Genomic DNA, 21,320 nt, shown 5'->3' with positions numbered 1-21,320 from the left:
GGATTTGAACATGTTTGATCCTTTTGTTCTCAGGGAATAGAAGTTAGACTTACAGGCAGTGGCTTATTCCTTTCTATTAAAGGACATCTACCATCTGATTACCTGATGGTCGCTGACTATTACTTACCTCCCTGTTCCGTCCCTGTGTGTCCAAAGCTTAATTTTTATTTTTTTGCATTACATGCATTTCTGTAAAAAAAATATATAAGATATGCAAATGGAGCTAGTAGTGCACCATAATACAATTTATGCAGGCCCGGGGGCCGCACCAGCCCATCTGCCCAGCGAGGGATGTCAGTAGGGCCAGTGACGTCAACCGGGTCTCAGAATTGGGCAGTGGCATCACTCGGGTCTCAGAATTGGGCTGGCGCTATCCCAGAGGCGAGCATAAATTATATTATGGTGGAGCCTACTGGTGCTCTGCAGAGCACCACAGGCTCATTTGCATATCTTATAAACTTATTTTTTTTTACCGATATGCGGCCCTGTAAAGAAATAAGAAATTAAGCTTTGGATACACAGGGATGAGCCGGTGAGTTAAGTCATCTACCATCTGATTACCAGATGGTAGCAGTCCTTTAAGAATATAAGCTAAAGTTTCATACATGGTAAGCTGTAGGCATAAGAACCTCTATGTAAGTGCAATCTTCTTTCACTCCTAGGATAGCCACTTTCCCTTAGGATAGATCATCCAAAACCCAATTCCTCCATCATACAGCCACTTGAAACAGAGGGACACACATCAGGGACGTAACTACAGGGGTTGCAGCCATAGAAGCTGGTATGAGGATCCGACCTGACACACTAAAGAATGGAGGATGTGCACCATTATATACATACACTCACCGGCCACTTTATTAGGTACACCTGTCCAACTGCTCGTTAACACTTAATTTCTAATCAGCCAATCACATGGTGGCAACAGTGCATTTAGGCATGTAGACATGGTCAAGACAATCTCCTGCAGTTCAAACCGAGCATCAGTATGGGGAAGAAAGGTGAATTGAGTGCCTTTGAACGTGGCATGGTTGTTGGTGCCAGAAGGGCTGGTCTGAGTATTTCAGAAACTGCTGATCTACTGGGATTTTCATGCACAACCATCTCTAGGGTTTACAGAGAATGGTCCGAAAAAGAAAAAACATCCAGTGAGCAGCAGTTCTGTGGGCGGAAATGCCATGTTGATGCCAGAGGTCAAAGGAGAATGGGCAGACTGGTTCGAGCTGATAGAAAGGCAACAGTGACTCAAATCGCCACCCGTTACAACCAAGGTAGGCAGAAGAGCATCTCTGAATGCACAGTACGTCGAACTTTGAGGCATATATATATTGGTCATTAGACAGTGGCTTTACTACCAGGCCAAGGTCGGCGCTTCACCTTTATCCTGATGTTTTGATACATTTACATTATTTTGACACTAGTTACCAGAAATGTGTCAATTATGTCAAAGAAAACTGTGTCCCGGATAATTTCACGGATGACGCTGATGTATTTCTGAGAATATGAATTCACACTCTGATTGATACTGTGCGCTTTGTGACCATTTTCTCAGCAGGGGTTACCACGCCATAGATGTATAATGTTCAGTGACGCGATAAACATCCTGACATTTGTTGCTTTCTAATGCTATGTGGAATATATAGAGCGGTGTAATAAGTAACTATTATTCATAGGCAGATATATATTCTCATGATTTGCCATGCAGCAACAATAGGACAATAAACATTCACACTGGAGATCAAAATTAGAGAACAATGTATGATCACTTGATTTTTTTCAGAAATAATGTCATCTCGGTTGATGAAGATTTGATGGCACCATGCCAAAATAGAACAGTGTTTTACAAAATAACCAAAGTGTATCAACATAAAATCTTTTATTTTGCAAAATAATGTGATGATCATAATTCGAGAACAGCAATGATTCCAGCACAGAGAAAGATTAAAATTACATTCTCTGAAGGCATCAATAGTCTCTAATCAGTAAGTAGTGCACAGGACTTTGCTTTGAATGAATGACTTCAGCACATCTCCACCCACAGGACATCACTAGTCTTGCACACGGCTCTCCTGGGATTTTGGTCGATTCTTCTTCAAGGATCTTCCACACTTCTGTGATTGTTGTGAGTTTCTTGGCCATAACTTGGTCATAAAGGATTTTCTAGAGGTTTTCTATTGGGTTCCAATAGACTCCAGGACTCCAGGCTGGACATTTTATTGTTTCAATGTTTTTTTGTTTCAATGAACTGCCTTACCTGTTTTGCTATGTGACAGGGAGCATTGCCTTGCATGAAAATTGCTGGCTAATTGAGTAATGGACACAAGGAAGGAACCACATGTGGATGAAAAGGGGTCCTGATACACTCTTGCATTCTCTCTGATATGTATCTGTATTAGAGGTCCAACTCCTGGCACAGAAAACATTCCCCAAACCATGACACTTCCACCACCACCTTTCACTGACTTCTTTACACACTTTGGGTTCAGTCTTTCCCCTTTTTTCAAAAAACAGAATATTTTCCATCAGATCAAAAGAAATGAAACTTTATCACCAAAATAAACTGTGGGCCACTTCTCCTCTGTCCACACCACATGCTCCTCAGCAGAGGTGAGTCTAGCCTTTTGATTTGGTTTGCTATTGAGAGGTTTGCTCACTGCAGAATGACAGATCCTTACCTTGTTCATTGCTGAACTGGCGAGCAATTCCAGCTACTGTTGGAACTATTCAACATAGATTATCCTGTCCTCTCTTGCATGTCTTTCGAGGGCGACCAGCCTTCTTTGGGGACTTGAATGAGTTTGTGATGTTTTAAAGATGCAATATTCTAGAAATCAGAGACTTGGAACAACCAACTTCTCTTGCTATGGCTGATAAGGTCATCTCTTTGGCCTCCATCTGGACAACCTGCTGCCAGAGGGTTTAAGTCACTTTGGAACGGCACAACATTTTTGAAAAGTGAAAACTAAAAAGTTAGGTTCCCAGTTAAATAAGATTTCTCAGATAATTAAGGAAATTAAGAAAATTAAAGGTTCCAGATTAACACTGTCAGGCAGCACGGGAGTCGGGGACGTAGCAATAGGTCAATGCAGGCGGAACAGAATCAAAGTCAATAGGAAAAGGCATCAAACAAGCTTTTCTAAGGCTGTGAGGCACAAAGATCCGGTATGGCGTGCAGGGAGAGGCCAGTTTAAATAGCATTCTGGAAATGGGCAGCGACAGTTAAAGGCGAGCTGGCCCTTTAAAGTTGCTGAAGCTGGTGCGCGCGCCCTAGGAGCGTTCACGGCCGAAGGACCGGAGACAGGAATGAGGATAGGTGAGAAGTGCAGGCGCTGTGCTGGCTGGCACAGAGGGGCAGAGGTGAGCCCGTGGCCCACAATATGGGTCGCGGGAGCACCCGTGACAAACGCCAATAACTTTCAGGCATCTGAAAATGTTCTCTAATTTTGATCAGTGTTCTGTTTCATTTTTATTTTGTGCTTTAGAATATATACAATTTCTGAAATTAGCTTAAAATACTCCTATTTTAGGATATATTCACATAGGACTACACAATGATCTTGACATTTAGGAAATTACGTGTATAAAGAACATAAGCTGCAGAATGGCCTTCAGTAGGGCGTAGTGGCTCAGTGGTTAGCACTACAGCCTTGCAGCACTGGGGTCCTGGGTTCAAGTCCCATCCAGGTCAACATCTGCAAAGAGTTTATATGGTGTTTGCATGGGTGTCCTCTGGTTTCCTTCCACACTCCATAAACATACTGGTAGGTTGTTTAGATTGCAAGCCCCCATGGGGACCAAGGCTGATTTGGCAAACTCTGTGCATCATGGTGGAATATGTTGGCGCTTTATAAAGAAATTATAATGTTTATTATTATTCAGAAGAAAATTTGATAAACTGTATTATTTCTATCCCATCCTAAAAAAATCTGGTGACAGGTTCTCTTTAATAGAAAAGGGATACAAGGCTTGAGATGAGAACATATTGCCGCAAAATAAGCAATCTACCGTGTATACTCGAGTGTAAGCCTAGTTTTTCAGCAGAATTTTTGTGCTGAAAAAGACTCACTCTGCTTATACTCGACTATACAAAAAAAAATAACCTTAGTACTAACCTCCGATGCCCACCCACTGTGTCCTCTTCTCCCCCGGCTCGTGTTCTCCCTGCATCTTCTGCCGTCCATATCGTGCGGGCAGAGGAAATGCTGTTAATTTTTTAGTACAGGGGTGCACAGCTGGTCATTTTTTAGCAAAAAAAATGGTCACTTTTTGGAACGGGGGGCACTGCTGGATATTTCTTTATAAAGGGGGGCTCTGCTGGACATTTATTTTTAAAGGGGGGTTCTGCTTCACATTTCTTTTTAAAAGGGAAGCTCTGCTGGAATTTTTTACGGAGGCTCTGCTGGACATTTTATTAAAGAGTAGTTGCTGCATTTCCCACCCTAGGCTTATGCTTGAATCAATAAGTTTTCTGAGTTTTCCGTTGAACGCACTTTCGTCGGGTTTCCCGGCGATTTCCGTTTTGTGCCGAATTATTCCTGGATTTTGGCACACGCGATCGGATTTTGGCACATCGGCGCCGGCTTACACGCAACAGAAATCTGGGGGGCGTGCCGTCAGACAACCCGACGGATTCAAACAACGCCCAGGATTCAACATTTAGAATTGTGGCGCGAGACATGCACTTACAAGCACCGGGAAGAAGCAGATGAAGTCCGGCAGACCTTGGTGCAGAAGCGGTGGATGCAGGAACTTGGGCGCACAAGCTTAGTGAATCGCGCCGGACCTGAATCCTCATCGGACAACACACCATGGGAACCTTTTAGAGACCAAGTGCCCAAACTACAACCAAAATCCACTTATTTACCATGAAGTGCCAACATGGAATTTCAAGCAGTAATTTATTGCTACAAGTTCTTAAACATCGTTCAATTGTATTGGCTCTCCTAAGGCCACCAATGCAGTTGAAAGAATGTGGGCAAATAATGATGGGTCCAGCGAGAGGACCTCCAAAGACAATGCAGTTCTTTCAACAACTTCTCACTTTTCCAATGAATTGTCGCTTTAAAATAGCTCTGAGAGCAACATCTCTTAAGTTGCTTGGCACTGCAGGAAGATTTGGTGGATTTGGTCCTGTTTGGTGAAATTGGGGCGATGGCCTGAGTGCCCACAGAAAGGGCTCCGAGTGCCACCTCTGGCACCTGTGCCATAGGTTCGCCACCACTGTCATAGGGAATGAGCAAAGATTGAGGGCCCCCTACTGGTGCACTAGCATCAAGGTTGGACAGAAGACAATTGCATTTGGAAATGAATGGAGCAATCACCAATTTTGGTCTATTTCCTATGGGATGATTCATAAATATTAGTAATTATTAGATCCTATTGATGATATGAGGATTTTATGGAGTTAAGGTCCCCATCTCTGGTTTATACTTTCATTTCAGACAACAAAGGTTTGTCCCCTGTGCCAATAGCGGCCTCTCCGACCACACTGGTGTTTAGAAGGTTATTTATCTGATCCCATGCTTCGCCTCATCTGATGCAAGCTACCTTGGTTGACTACCTCCTGGTCCCTCTCTGCAACAAAATGAGGATGAAGACAATCCCTGAAGCATGGGAGGATCACTAAGGTTATGAAGTTGCATCAGCCATAAACTTTTAACAAATAAAATTCTATCATGAATACAGGCGGTCCCCTACTTAAGAACACCCGACTTACAGACGCTCCCTAGTTACAAACGGACCTCTGGATGTTGGTAATTTACTGTACTTTAGCCGTAGACTACAAAAAACAGCTATAACAGGTATCAAAGGTGTCTGCAGTTAATCTTTAATGTTAATACTGGTTCTTATGACAGTTCAACATTTTAAAAATCCAATTGTCAGAGACCAAAAAAATTCTGACTGGGGTTACAATTATAAAATATACAGTTCCGACTTACATACAAATTCAACTTAAGAACAAACTTACAGAACCTGCCTGTACATACAGTAATTAAAAGGGTTTTCCAACAAAGAAAGTTAGGATAGGGCCTAACTTGCTGATCGGTGGAGGTCTCAGTGATGGGGCCCACCCCCCCACGCATATCACTAGAATGGGGGTCAAATTTGGTCCGATGTTCCCCTTTCATAGCTCCACCAAGATGTCCGGAGCAGTCGGTTGCTCATTGTTCTGGGAATGGGGCAAATGTCCGAAATGGGGTAGCACACAAATGCGCAACTGGCTGCTTCGGCGATCTCAGTGGTGCTACGAGGGGGGGCCATAGGGGTACATCGGACCACCCTTCTAGTGATCTGTGTGAGTCCCATCACTGAGACCCCCACAGATCAGGGCCTAACTCGCTTTGTGAGAAAACCGCTTTAACTCTACCAGGATATTTTCATCTCAACTTAGTAAAATAAGTATTACTTATATTATGGTGCAGTCAAGTGAGCCAAACAGAAGAGTCCTGTGTGACTGTGGGATGTCATAGAAGAACAGGAATGGTTAACATCCCTGAGTAACAGGCTGTCCCTTTTTCTGCAGGAAAACAGTAGCCGGGGAGGTCCCAGATGGTTAGAGAACACGGGGCGGAAGTGCGAGGCCAAGGGTGTAGGATATGGCTTTACTCCAGGGACTCTGAATTTGTAGGGACCTGTGTTAGGACTTGTATATGAGGCGCGGAGGTGTAGTAACGTGCACTCAATGACAGTGACAAAGGGGCCCCTATCAGCCTGTCACCGGCCATTTATTATGTCTTTCTTGTGGTGCCAAGTTTGATTTTTAAAGGGATTGCTGTTCGCTGTCATACACCATTGGGTGTAGTACCCTGGCGCCCATGTTCTCTCCCCTCTTATTTTTTTGGCAGGCGGCATGCCCAGTGAGACGAGGGCTGATATTCTTCCCTGTGTGTATATATGTATATATACGCTGATAAATGAGAACAGCGGCTTCTGTTTATTCTCAGTTCCCCGGGGCCTTTGGAGCTTTGGCAATGAGACACACAGAAGATCTTAACCCCTTCCTGCTGCAAGTCCTCAGACACCCTTTCATTTACTTGATGTGGCTTATTATAACACAGAAAAAGCTGAGCGCAATTTAAGGTCATTTAATGACTTATGTAACTACAAAGCCTTTTGTTAGCTCCGCTTGCGCGGTAATACTGTGAATTGTTCCAACAGTTGTAATTTGTACTCGCAGCTAGGAAGAGGAAACATTGCTTCTAGAGCAAATATTAGTCATTAAACCAACTTGGGTTTCGGCAGGAATATACAAAGGGGAATTTTCATTTTAAAGGGTCTTTAATAAGCACCTATAGTAGATTTACATGCGGATCCTACTTTATCCAATAAGGATTCCATGGGGGTAAATGGAGTTTGTGTTTCAAACTTGCCTTTAGTTGCCTTTTGTATTTTAATATTTTGAAACAAATCTGTCAATGTAAAAATCTCTACCTTCCCGCAGCAGGAGCTGAGCAGATTGTACATAGTGTCCTATCTGCAGGCAGCATGTTATAGATCAGAAGGAGCTGAGCAGATTGTACATTTACTCATTTACTCATTTACTAAGGGTCCACGGACTGCATTTTCATCGGGTTACCCGATGATTTCCGTGTTGCCTCACATATAACAGGGGCTTTTGGCGCACGCGATCGGATTTTGGCACAATCACGTTAACTTTCATGTGATGCAAATCAGGGGGGCGGGCCGTCAGACAACCTGGCGGATTCGGACAACGCACGGGATTTAAAATTCAAATTGTGTCGCAAGATATGCACTTACAAGCACCGGGAAGAAGAAGGTGAACTCTGGCGGACCTCAGCGGGGAAGCGGCACATGTAGGATCTCGGTCACACGATCTTGGTGAATCGCACCGGACTTCATCTTCATCGGACCATCCAGATCGGGTATCGTGACAGGACCGGGTAAGTAAATGTGCCCCATAGTGTCCTATCTGCAGGCAGAATGTTATAGAGCAGGAGGAGCTGAGCAGATTGTATATGGTGTCCTATCTGCTGGCAGAATGTTATAGAGCAGGAGGAGCTGAGCAGATTGTACATAGTGTCCTATCTGCAGGCAGAATGTTATAGAGCAGAAAGAACTGAGCAGATTTTACATAGTGTCCTATCTGCAGGCAGCATGTTATAGAGCAGAAGTAACTGAGCAGAAGGTATAAAGTGTCCTATCTGCAGGTATTATGTTATAAAGCAGGAAGAGCTGAGCAGATTGTACATAGTGCTTTTTATGTAGGGAGCATGTTATAGAGCAAGAGGAGCTGAGCAGATTGTACACTGTGTCCTGCGGGTAATATGTTTCTTGCTACCCAATAAATCCCATAAATGGTATCTATGATTGTGACTATAGGGATAGACGTCAGTCACAGAGTAGGATTAATCAATTAATTCCTAAGCCCAAAATGAGCAAGGGCTTTAAGGATAACAAAATAAGAAAATCATTGTTATATTTTGTTTTTGTATTGTTGCTGGCCTGGAAATCAGATGATCGCCACAACGCTCCTGGCTGTCCATGTATTTCGCTTGATGCTTCCTCTGCGGGATACATGTAGTATTTCATGTCAGCCATTCACTGGTTGTTGTCTTGCAAAGTGAGAGCTGCTCTTTAAAGGGGTTATCCGGGTTTAAAAAAATTTTTATGGCCGGGCTAGGGAGGGCTATTTAAACACAATAAACATGTACTTACCTCCTCCGGTGCTGCCGATGTCCCGCGCCGCGGCCCGTCTTCTCCGTGCGCCGGTTTCAATACAATGGCGCACAGGGAGCTTCCGGCCGGCCGGAAGCTCCCATGCGCACCATCTCCCAGCGCTTACAACGCTGAGTGATGGGGACGGATGGGAGGAGCCGTCCACATCGCGGACCGGAAGCTCCCTGTGCGCGGCTTCCGTGCCCCTGTAAACAAACAGGGGCACGGATCGAAGGGACCGCGGCGCGGGACATCAGCGGTGCCGGAGGAGGTAAGTCCATGTTTATTATGTTTAACTAGCCCTCCCCAGCCCGGCCATAAGAAATTTTTTAAACCCGGATAACCCCTTTAAGTTGGTGTTAAGTTGGAAGGGGTTTTATTCATCACTTTCTGGAAAATCAGATGATGGTTAATTTGACCACTATTAGAGTCAGGGCGGGCGCCAGCACAGGGCATACCCGGGCAAATGCCGGGGCTCAGGGCTCCTGGGGGGGCCCACATAAGGCTGTATCTAATGAATCCATAGGGTGTGAGGGGGCTGTATCTAATGAATCCATTGGGGGTGAGAGGGGCTTTATATAAAATAACCATGAGGTGACTGTTCAGTATGATAAACCAGGGAATATTTTAGGGAACAGGAGGCTGTTTTAGTTTCAGAATTTTTGACGCCTCCACTTGAATTCACTGCAAAGGGGCCTACAGAGGCTCTGTCACCCAGGGGCCTATTGAAACCTGGAGTCGACCCAGATTAAAACTCACAAGTATAAAATAAATATTTAAATATGAAATATTTTTATTGGTAATATCTTTAATAGAGACAAATACTGTGTATCACAGTATATTAAAGAGAACCTGTCACCAGTGACTCTCCCTGCAAACCACACACAATGGCCCCTGCACCAGTTTTCTGTCTGACTTTGCACGTTCTTTTCAGTGCAAACTGCTTGGACTTCTCGAAGCAACTACACTATACCCGACGCGACACAAACTTTTGCACTGAATGGGGTGTTCCAGTGTGTTGCCCTTTGTTAAATGTGCACCAAAAAAAAGTTGGTGCACTCTGTCGGAGCAGTGCATTGGGCGCAGATTCATGATGAACCTATTGGGGCACATTTAATAAGGGGGCACGTTTCTTTTAGGCGTAAACTGCTTGCACAGGTATTTCAGAAGTGTCCGCGCCACATTTGTGTCACACGTGACCGTTTTGTTGCGCAGCTGCACTAGACACCATGTGACACAAATTAAGGGTCGTTCCGGCGCTTAGTCGGACCAAGCGCCGTATTTAACATGTAAACTGGGTCGCATGCCCTATGTTAAAGGTGCACCCCAAAAAAGTTGGTGAACTCTGTCGGGCCAGTGTGGGGAAGCGACAGATTCATGATTTCTTACTGAGGACGCGTTCACACGTTGCGTTTTGGTCGCGTTTTCATTGCGTTTGAAACGCATATACAACAGCTGATGAGAGGTGATTTGCCTAATTACATTACAGTTTACGTTCGTAAACGCAATGTTAACGCATGTGTTAACAAAACGCATGCGATAACGCGTTGTTAACGCATGCGTTAACATTGTGTTTACAATGCGTTTTGTAAATGGAAATGTTAACAGTGATGTAATTAGGCAAATCACCCCTCCTCAGGTGTTGTATATGCGTTTCAAGCGCAATGAAAACGCAGGTCAAAACGCAACGTGTGAACGCGCCCTCAATCTGTCGCACCGAGCATTATACACGGGCAGAACACTTTTAATGCAGTTTTTCCACATTCTTAGTAAATGTGCCCCACTGTTTTTTGATACATGTGCCCCATAGTCATATCTTAAACAGATTCTCTTCATAATTTAGTCCTTAAAGAGTTATTCCCATTTCAGCAAATTATTGTTATTGTTTTTATGATAAAAAGTTATAAAATGTATAATATACTTTCTGTATCAATTCCTCATGGTTTTCTAGATCTCTGCTTGCTGTCATTCTATGGAAAGCTTTTATGTTTACTACTAGTGGACAGAAATCTGACCATGGTCACACAGGTGCACGACTCATTAGTATCATAGAGAGTAATCAGAGCTGAGTGATATAACAAGTCGTGCACGTGTGTGACCATGGTCAGATTTCTGTCCACTAGTAGTAAACATAGAAGTTTTCTATAGAATGACAGCAAGCAGAGATCTAGAAAACGGTAAGGAATTGATACAGAAAGTATTTTGGATAATTGTATAACTTTTTATGATAAAAAGAATTACATCAATTTGCTGCAATAGGAACACCCCTTTAAATTACGTTTTCACATTAAAATATCAGCACCTTTTTTCCTACAGGATATGTCTGTACATAAACCGTGCATTGGAAAATTGGTTTCCAGCCTACATTACACTGTAAACAGCAAACATGAAATTGTTCATTAGATCATGTGGTCGCCTGCATTTTCTCTCCGCTCTGCATGTCTTTGTCATGTCACGAAGCATATATACACTCCATTGACAAAAGCAATGCTTCACAGCAGCTGAGACCTGAGCATCCTGCTCACAATCTCCATTTACAGCTAATGCAATAACCATATCCACATGCGCTTTACCATGAATCTCACATTGGATCTTTTCATTATGTATGATGCAAAAAATTAGCCAAAAGGAAAATCACAGAATAGAAAAATTCTGCGTCGCTGCTCCTACGGCGAAAAAAAACCCCCATACAACATAAACATTAGTTCTGTTTGCCATTTACACTGAATGGGATGAATTCTTCTGTGACATGTTTAAGGGTTTTAGCATAGACAACCTGCCTGAAATCCTTCATCTGGATTTAGTCCTGGTCTGGATCTGACCTTGCCAGCGGAAGGAATTTTGCGCTATCCTGTGGTAGATTTCCCAGAATATTTGAGTCATTGTCTGGTTGCAAGACCCAAAACATTGCAGAATAATGGACCTGCTTTACATTCTGTTCAGCTGTTGTTTGGTATTCTCTCAATTTAGAAAATGAGGCAGCGATGAGGAGGTTTTCATGGCATTCACAAAGTCTTTAGACCACAAAACGTTTTGCGCAGCCTGGTTTTCCGGTTTTTGTTTTCGGTAATAAAGACAAAACCCTGTGGAGCAGAACACTACTTTAACCCTGCCGCCGCATCGCTGGGAAGACAATCCATCTACTGTAAGATCCGATAAAACTAATATGATAGGTGCTGGAAATGATGCTCCGTTTACAGCTACAACAGACGAATCTCATTAGTCTTAAAGGAAATCTTTCACACTTGCGTTTTTCACGCGCGTGTCTTGTGCTTTTGACGTGCAGAACTTGCGTTGCACTCTGACCCATTGTAAACAATGGGATTTTTTCCGACTTGCATTTTTAATCACGCACACACATGGTTTTTTTGGTGCGTGAAAAGCACACCATACAAGTCTTTGGTCTCACACTTGCGTTGCAAATAACATCACAGTCTGATCAGTCAAAGTTTATTCAGTGGGGGTCATTTACTTACCCGGTCCTGTCGTGATCCAGCGGCGCACTCTCAGATGAGGATTTGGGTCTTCAAGCGATTTGCGAAGTCCGTTCGCCCGATGTCCACTAGGTGTCGCTGCTACGCTGAAGTCCGCCAAGGTCCGCTGGAGTTCACCAACCTATTCCCGGTGTATGTGAGTGATCGATTTTGCGTCACAATTGGATTTTTTAAATTCCGCGGTTTTTCCGTATCCGCCCGGTTTTCCGATGACCACGCCCCCCGATTTCTGACGCGTGATTGCGCCAAAATCCGATCGCGTGCACCAAAATCCCTGCGGAATTCTGCGCAAAACAGAAAAAAAAATCGAGAAACCTGACGAAAAATGAGCCCTTGGTAAATGAGCCCCTCTGTCTCAGTTTTTCATGCACCTTTTTTTTGGTGTTTCCAATGCATTTTCAACGCGTATTTCACACGCAGAAAATGTTAACGTGAAAAAGACTCAGGACTGAGATGCACTGTATCTTTTCTATTGCAATTGGTCACTGAAAAACGCATTACACTAGCATTGGACTCGCATGTGTCTCATAGTGCTATGCGTTTTTGATGCATCTCTGTAGACTTGTATGGTGCGTTTTTCATGCGCGTGAGTTGCAAAAGTAGAGCATGCTGAGATGTTGTGCTTGCATGAAAAAGAAAGCAAGTCTGAAAAAACCCATTGATTACAATGGGTCTGAGTGCAATGCAAGTTCTGCACGTCAAAAGCACACACAGAACACGCGCAAGAAAACGCAAGTGTGAAAGGGTGTAACTTTTAAAATTATGCTAATAAACCTGGAGGGCTGTGTTGGGCATTACTAGAGCATTTCAGTGATGCACAAACCCCCCTGCTTTCTCCCTCTTCCCTCTGCTTATGTAATCTAGCAGCAACAGGAACTGCTGTTGGAGAGGAGATCTGCTCTGCTCATTGTAACAGCCTTTGAAGCTACAGCATTGAGAGGAGCTCGAAACACAAACCAGAGCGATTCATGCTAATTAGCATAATTTTTAGAAGGAAGAAGCCCATGGATAACATATATAAGACTATTACCACAGTCACAGTGCCTGGATATATGCTATATTTCCTTTAAAGGGGTTATCTGGCCAAAAAACTTCTGTAAAATGTCCCCTGTGGACACCTTTGTAAGAAAATGTCATTCAGAATGTAAAAATCTCACATGAATGCAGTGACATAACTTGAAGCTGCTGGACCTCAGTGCAAAATGTGTTTCAGGCCCTCAATTAAAATATATTGTTGATAGTACTAGTCTTCTTATATAGGGAAGGTACACAATATGGACCCCAGTTGCGACAGCACAGTCTGCATCCCCTCAAGTTAAGCCCCTGTATGAGTGTTTTTTTCCTCTTAAATGGTGAAAGTTAGCTTCTCTCTGAAACATGACAAAATTAGGTAAAAAGAACAATTCAAGACAAAAAGGCACATATAGGGGGAGATGTATTAGAAGTGTCTGAAAGCAGAACTGTTCTAGTTTACAATGGCAACCAATCAGAGCTCAGCTTTCATTTTCCCACAGCTGTTCATAAAACTAAAGCTGAGCTCTGATTGGTTTCCTTGGGCAACTAAAACAGTTTTACCTCAGGCACTTCTGATAAATCTTCCCCTAGTGCAGCAGATTAATTGGAGAGTTTGGTATAGTGCTCATTTTTCTAGGTTGTGAGCTGTCAGAATAGATATTAATATTAAAATCACCGAATTCTAGAAAAACTTAAACTTAGAAAAAATATTACACACTTAATATTAAAAAATTACATTTTTGTTATTTTCTGTTACTACCGGCAGTCCCCGACTTACTGGACACTTGACTTACTGGCGACCCCTATTTACAGACAGAGTTATCAAAGGTTTCTGCTTTATTGTAGATCCTTGTTCACATGACAACCTAAAATTTTTTTAAATTTTGAATTGTCACAGGGACAACTTTTTTTTTTTTTTGACTGGAATTAAGCATAAAAAATATACCTGTTCTGACTTGCATATAAACCAACCCACAGAACTTCTCTTGTATGTAACCTGGGGACTGTCTATATATTCATGTAGCCAGCTCGGGCCTGGATAAGGGACTGTAGTTTGACTGATACTGAACATCCCTCATTGCCTTGCATTCAGTCACAATGACATACTCTTTGGCCAGTGAAGCGGCTCCTGTGTGATGTCTGTAGTTTTAGCCAAGTGTATGAATAATTGAAGTGACTTTTACAGACAAGGGTTTCCCATCCTTTAATGTCCAAACTAACGGTACTCGGTCTTTCAGATCTTTCAGATTGTTTCCAGTTTATAACCCCCAAAGACATGACTGAACATGTGTGTAAGGGGGTTCACAGACAGATGGTGGTGGGCAGTGGCGTAACAAGACCCCAGTGGGCCCGGTGCGGACTTAGAAATGGGGCCCCCATACACCTAAACCCTCGCTGCCGGCTCCATACTGCATGTAATTCTTCAGAATACATATATTTCATATATACACTGCACAGACATAACCTTAAATACACTCACCGGCCACTTTATTAGGTACACCATGCTAGTAACGGGTTGGACCCCCTTTTGCCTTCAGAACTGCCTCAATTCTTCGTGGCATAGATTCAACAAGGTGCTGGAAGCATTCCTCAGAGATTTTGGTCCATATTGACATGATGGCATCACACAGTTGCCGAAGATTTGTCGGCTGCACATCCATGATGCGAATCTCCCGTTCCACCACATCCCAAAGATGCTCTATTGGATTGAGATCTGGTGACTGTGGAGGCCATTTGAGTACAGTGACCTCATTGTCATGTTCAAGAAACCAGTCTGAGATGATTCCAGCTTTATGACATGGCGCATTATCCTGCTGAAAGTAGCCATCAGATGTTACAGGGTACATTGTGGTCATAAAGGGATGGACATGGTCAGCAACAATACTCAGGTAGGCTGTGGCGTTGCAACGATGCTCAATTGGTACCAAGGGGCCCAAAGAGTGCCAAGAAAATATTCCCCACACCATGACACTACTTCCACCAGCCTGAACTGTTGATACAAGGCAGGATGGATCCATGCTTTCATGTTGTTGACGCCAAATTCTGACCTTACCATCCGAATGTCGCAGCAGAAATCGAGACTCATCAGACCAGGCAATTTCGATGAGCTTGTGCAAATTGTAGCTTCAGTTTCCTGTTCTTAGCTGAAAGGAGTGGCACCCGGTGTGGTCTTCTGCTGCTGTAGCCCATCTGCCTCAAAGTTCGACGTACTGTGCGTTCAGAGATGCTCTTCTGCCTACCTTGGTTGTAATGGGTGGCGATTTGAGTCACAGTTGCCTTTCTATCAGCTCGAACCAGTCTGCCCATTCTCCTCTGACCTCTGGCATCAACAAGGCATTTCCGCCCACAGAACTGCCGCTCACTGGATGTTTTTTCTTTTTCGGACCATTCTCTGTAAACCCTAGAGATGGTTGTGCGTGAAAATCCCAGTAGATCAGCAGTTTCTGAAATACTGAAAGCACCAACAACCATGCCACGTTCAAAGGCACTCAAATCACCTTTCTTCCCCATACTGATGCTCGGTTTGAACTGCAGGAGATTGTCTTGACCATGTCTACATGCCTAAATGCACTGAGTTGCCGCCATGTGATTGGCTGATTAGAAATTAAGTGTTAATGAGCAGTTGGACAGGTGTACCTAATAAAGTGGCCGGTGAGTGTACACTACATATGCATGCAGTGGAGTAACTTGGAGGTGATGGGCCCCAGTGCAAAGTCTGTGCCAGGGCCCCGACTATAATGTATAATTTATAGTACTAATCTTTTCATGTGGGAAAGTGAGACCTTATGGGCCTCCAAAGCCTTTTGGGCCCGGTTGCCACCACACCCCTTGCACTCTCTCAAGTTGCGTCCCTGGCGTTGGGGCACAGAGGATTAGGCATGTTGAATTTTAAGGTCCTCTTTTTTTCGTTCTAAGGGCTTTTGTCTGTATATAGGCACCATTATCTCTTGGTGTACGTTCGTGTGAATGTAGCCTTCGTATAATTTGCTAGTAATTTTAGATATCTTTCATTACCCTACCTCATGACTTCTATGGAACGGGTAGTTTTATACTGATCACCTTACTTCTTGTGGAGCTCCATCAACTGCCATTTAAATACCCCCTTCATCTTCTCCAAACACAGAGCCGTGCATTCTATAGTGGCTAATCTTGGTATACCAGCTCTGACCCATTTACTTGAATGAGACTACAAACACAACCCATGGACCTCACGGGCCTGTGAAGCAGAAGTGGTGCTCAATAGTGGGGTTTATGGGTTTGAAGTCCTTGAATACCTCTGTAATTTGAATCATATTCTCCGCCTCTTAGCCTTATGCTATGCATTTGAAATATTATTGCTGTCATATAGGAAGCTTTAAAATTATCGTAAATTTGGTATTCACTATGTACTCTATTTCTTTGTAGAATTTGCACTTATTTTTGTATTACAATTGGTGTATAGTCCTCTGTGCTTAAAGAAGGGGTTAAATCCAGGATATAATTTTTTGTATATGCATCTTAATAAAGGCGACGTTTCCGCGTTTTTAGTGTCGTTGTCTCATAACGTGACAGCTTCTATCAAGCTCCAGTGGAGATAAATACATGCAAAGATGCAAATAAGGTACACTCCGCTAGACATATCCTCATGATTTAGGGCACACATTACATGCTGGTGTTTCCGGAGATGCATGCGTTCTCCTGGCAGGACACGCACAGGAAGGTTCCATCCACTCCGCAAAATGACAAGCATGGATGTTAAAATATTGCCTACACCCCACATATGCTGGAACAAAAGCAAGCCATCCACGGGCTGAACTGTGCGCCCTTTATCAGATTGTCGCATCTATCGTCTGACTACAATGTGGATTGTTCTCCATGGAAAAATATTGATAAACAGTCGTGTAAAACAATGCCGGTCTTTATCTGGCGTGGCCAAGTAACATTGTTATGCTTGGAACCAAACGGATAGAAACATATACAGGCAGTCCCCGGGTTACATACAAGATAGGGTCCATAGGTTTGTTCTTAAGTTGAATTTGTATGTAAGTCGAAACTGTATATTTCATAATTGTAGTTCCAGACAAATTATTTTTTTGACCCAGTGACTATTGGAGTTTCAAAATTTTTTGCTGTAATGGGACCAAGGATTATCAATAAAGCTTCAGTACAGACACTTTACAGCTGATGATTGCAGCCTGGGACTATAGTAAAGCATCCAGAGCGCTTCACCAGAGGTCACAGTGGGCAGAGGCGTCCATATGTAACTAGGGGTCATCTGTAAGTTGGGTGTCCTTAAGTAGGGGACCACCTGTACATGCTCCGATCGGAGAATAGTGTGTGAATTATAGGTAACATTCTGCTTCTCCGAGGGTGGAGAATACGGGCAACTTCCTGACCAAGAGGATTTAATAGGACTTGTAGGAGAAGCTTTTTCTTAATCTGCAGGTGCTCACAGATCCGTAGGCTTAGAATACAGTGATCGTCACAACGTGGGGAAATTCTCGCAATGTATAGTCAGCTCACGAAATATTTGCATAAAATTATACATTGGATGTCGCTGTATTTTTGGAATGAATTTTAATGCTAGGGAAGTTCTTGTGGTATTATTTTAGCTGTGGAGAGCTTGACAATGTGCTAATTGCTTAAAGCGGCTCCGTCCAATTAGAAAGCAGGGGCATTATGCGGACGTATTTATTATTGTTATCACAGTGCACACAATTTTACACAGCGGTGAACACAGAATTTTTTTTTTTTTTTTTTTTTTCAATATTTGACCCCAGGGCTAAATTAGCTCTCCATGCGATGGTTACTATTCCTGCTGCTGCTTTCCACATTAGCTAAGGTCGCCCTCACACGCTGTACCTAGCTGTGACTCATATACAATTAGTGCATCCCCTGATGGTCACTATATATGGGACTCCAATGGACACACAGAAGAACTTGTATTTTTAGTCTAGTTTATGTCTAGAAACAAATTTGTTTTAGGTCTGTGATACAATGAGACACATTCATTCTGTTAGAAGCTTTGTTATTCTGATCTCATACTTGGTCTCCTGCAGTAGAGTCTTGTCTGAAAGCAGTATGGCTCATGTAGCCCCATAATCTGCGTAGATGATGTCTAAAAATTAGCACATCCAGCCAGTCCATGCTGGTTGTCCTACCGTAGGATTATGAAAAATACATATTCAATATATATTTGACCTCTATGTAAAATGACAAAGAGATGCTGCCTCATGGGGTCAGAGTTAGGGTCTAGCTCCAGCATGTCTTTGCATTTACCAAAATTAGTTTTTCTGCTTTCCAATTTTATTTGTTTGGAAAGAGACATTTCTTAGAGAGGGTGTCCGGAAACCAGTTTGCACCGATTATCTGCTCAACTCATCATAAACAGAGAGCAAAGAACCTGAAGTAGTGGGTCAGAAGCCCTGACTACAACCATGGGTGCAGTTACAGTCTCCCACCACCAGGGCCAGTTTTAGACAAAGTGGGGCCCTGGGCAAAATTAAAAGTTGGGTCCCAAAAAAAAACTATTTTATGAACAGTCGCAGTCAGTAAGAGGCTCCTTTAGCCCTGCACAATAATAACATTTTGTCGTTACAAGCAGTAGTAGGGTAAGTATCTGCAATATGGGACATTAGGAGAATGTTATAGGAGATAGACAGATCATATTGATGATTGATGATACAAGATAAATTAAAGATTGTATAGATAAATAATAGATAGATTGTATAGATGCATAAATATATAAGCTAGATAGATGATGGAAGATAGATATCAGAGATAGATAGATACAGTATAAGAGAGAAAAGATCGATTGATAGATGGATAGATAATAATAGATAGGAGATGGATAGGTAGAGAGAAGCTATATAGATAAATAGAGAGACAAAAATATATAGACAGGAGATAGATGATAAGCATCTTCACCCGGGCATTCAACCAAGGGTTATTAAAGGAGCAATAAATCCTCTACCCACAAAAGATCACATGCCGGGGGCCCTTTACGACAGGGGGCCCTGGGCAAAGGCTCAGTTTGCCGCCCCCTGATGCTGGCCCTGCCCACTACAACAGAGAGCATCATGCCTACTGCTGATTTCTCCTAGAAATAGTGTTGCACCTTGGGTTGTGGCTAGTATTGCCCAGCAGTTCCTGATGTAACCCCTTTATATAGTTAATACAGTTGATAAAAAATCAATTGTCCTTCAGGTGCAGAGAAGAAATGCCATGGACCAAGCAATGGAGAAGAGATGTGAGGAAACAGAGTTCTATGCTGTTTTATCAGTATCCTGAGCTCAGCTTTAATATTGCATTTAACTAAGTGGGTTGAATTATAATTAAATCTAGCTACCTTATATTATATGGGTCTATAGTTTCGACTCTCTCACTGACATAAACCTCCACTGCCATCACAACATAAGTGGACCTTGAGGAAAGCTAAAGAGAGTTTAAAGGGAACTAGTCACCAACTTTTACACCAATAAACTACCAACATCCTCAGGTCGGGTATGAAATATAATTTTTATGTAACATCTCACCCATTTACCTATAAATAAAAAATCACGTTCAAAGTCATATGCAAAGGGGTGGAGAAGAGTCACTTTTTTTTACCTAAGATGAATCACTTTTAGAGGCTGAGGGGAGCTGCACTTCAGACGCCACTATCTTGGGCTCTTTAGCAGCTAAAAATGTGAATTTTTTTTTATTTTTTTATTGCAAGGAAGAGAATTTTGTGTTTAAAAATGACTTATCTCAGACCAAAAGTGACTTTTTTCGGCTCATTTACATATGAATTTGCTCGTTTTTTTTTTGGCAAAGGTAAATAGAAAAGCTTTATAAGAAAATATGAGGAGCGATACAAGACATTGGGGATGAGTAAGAGATCAGACCCTAGAAGCATACACTGGGGAAAGGGGATGGTCGCAGCTAAACTATTGCACCAAGGCTCTTGAACCCTTTTGCTAATTTCCTAAAAATGGCCTATGATAGGAGTCAGATAGAGGATAACATTTTCTGGAATACCAAAGTTATCTTTCAAAGACGGCAAGAAGGCAATAGAAAAAGTGGGAAATAATACGTTGACGTCAACTGGAGATTTGATATAAAAGTCGTCCTTTTTTGCATAAAAACACAATTAGGGGCAAAGTGATTGACAGCTTCTGCAGGCAACTTTGCCTGTTTTTAGACACGTTCTCAAGACACAGAAGAAATCGCAATATTAATCTGCAATTAGAACAGCTCCAAACCCTTCTGCCAAAATTGGATGGAAAATCAACACATCATTGTTAGAAAACGTAACCACAACTGCGAAAATATGAGAACCATCACTTGCCATCGAGTCCTAGAAAAGACATTGCAAAAATCTAAGTATAACAGCATCACCTCTAAATAATCTGCTATATAGAGAACCAGGACTGAGTCTAGTACCTGGAATGAAATCTCTAAAAATACTAAATCCTTACATTAGACGTTCTACCCTGAATTTATATATTATAGTATCACCCCCATTGTTGTTAACGGGGGTGAATTTTAGGGTGCCCCCCTAAAAAACATTCCATTAAAAAAAACATGCACAAAAGTGATTAGTGAGCCACCAATTGTGCAATTCCCCCCACTTAAAAAGATGAGAGAGACCTGTAATTGATATCATAGATAGGACCTCAATTATGAAAGACAAAATGAAAAAACAAATCTAGAAAATCACATTATCTTATTTTTTAAGAATTTATTCACAAATTATGGTGGAAAATAATTATTTGGTCACCTCTGTCTTCCACACGTTACCTGTAGTAATGGCTCCTGTGTCCTCCCCTCATTACCTGTAGTAATGGGTCCTGTGTCCTCCTCTCATTACCTGTAGTAATGGGTCCTGTGTCCTCCTCTCATTACCTGTAGTACTGGCTCCTGTGTCCTCCTCTCATTACCTGTAGTAATGGCTCCTGTGTCCTCCTCTCATTACCTGTAGTAATGGCTCCTCTGTCCTCCTCTCATTACCTGTAGTAATGGCTCCTCTGTCCTCCTCTCATTACCTGTAGTAATGGCTCCTCTGTCCTCCCCTCATTACCTATAGTAATGGCTCCTCTGTCCTCCCCTCATTACCTGTAGTAATGGCTCCTCTGTCCTCCTCTCATTACCTGTAGTAATGGCTCCTCTGTCCTCTTC

At 42.6% G+C, this 21,320-nt stretch overlaps 1 protein-coding gene across 2 annotated transcripts in view; it reads left to right on the top strand.

Annotated features, from left to right (window-relative positions):
* The window catches only part of CHRM1 (cholinergic receptor muscarinic 1), a 160,332-nt gene that overhangs the window by 70,385 nt on the left and 68,627 nt on the right, over positions 1–21,320 (top strand). Inside the window, exon 1 of one of the 2 annotated variants that reach the window (XM_072118330.1) lies at positions 10,734–10,850. The exons of the other annotated variant lie outside the window; for it this stretch is intronic. The gene's annotated coding sequence lies outside the window, so the exon portion shown is untranslated. Of the gene's footprint in view, positions 1–10,733; positions 10,851–21,320 lie in introns of those variants that run through there. 2 annotated transcript variants of the gene reach the window in all.

This window comes from Engystomops pustulosus, chromosome 7 (assembly GCF_040894005.1).
Source record: "Engystomops pustulosus chromosome 7, aEngPut4.maternal, whole genome shotgun sequence".
Taxonomy (NCBI): domain Eukaryota; kingdom Metazoa; phylum Chordata; class Amphibia; order Anura; family Leptodactylidae; genus Engystomops; species Engystomops pustulosus.
The sequence above is the reverse complement of the archived record's forward strand: the minus strand, read 5'-3'. Positions and strand labels throughout refer to the sequence as shown.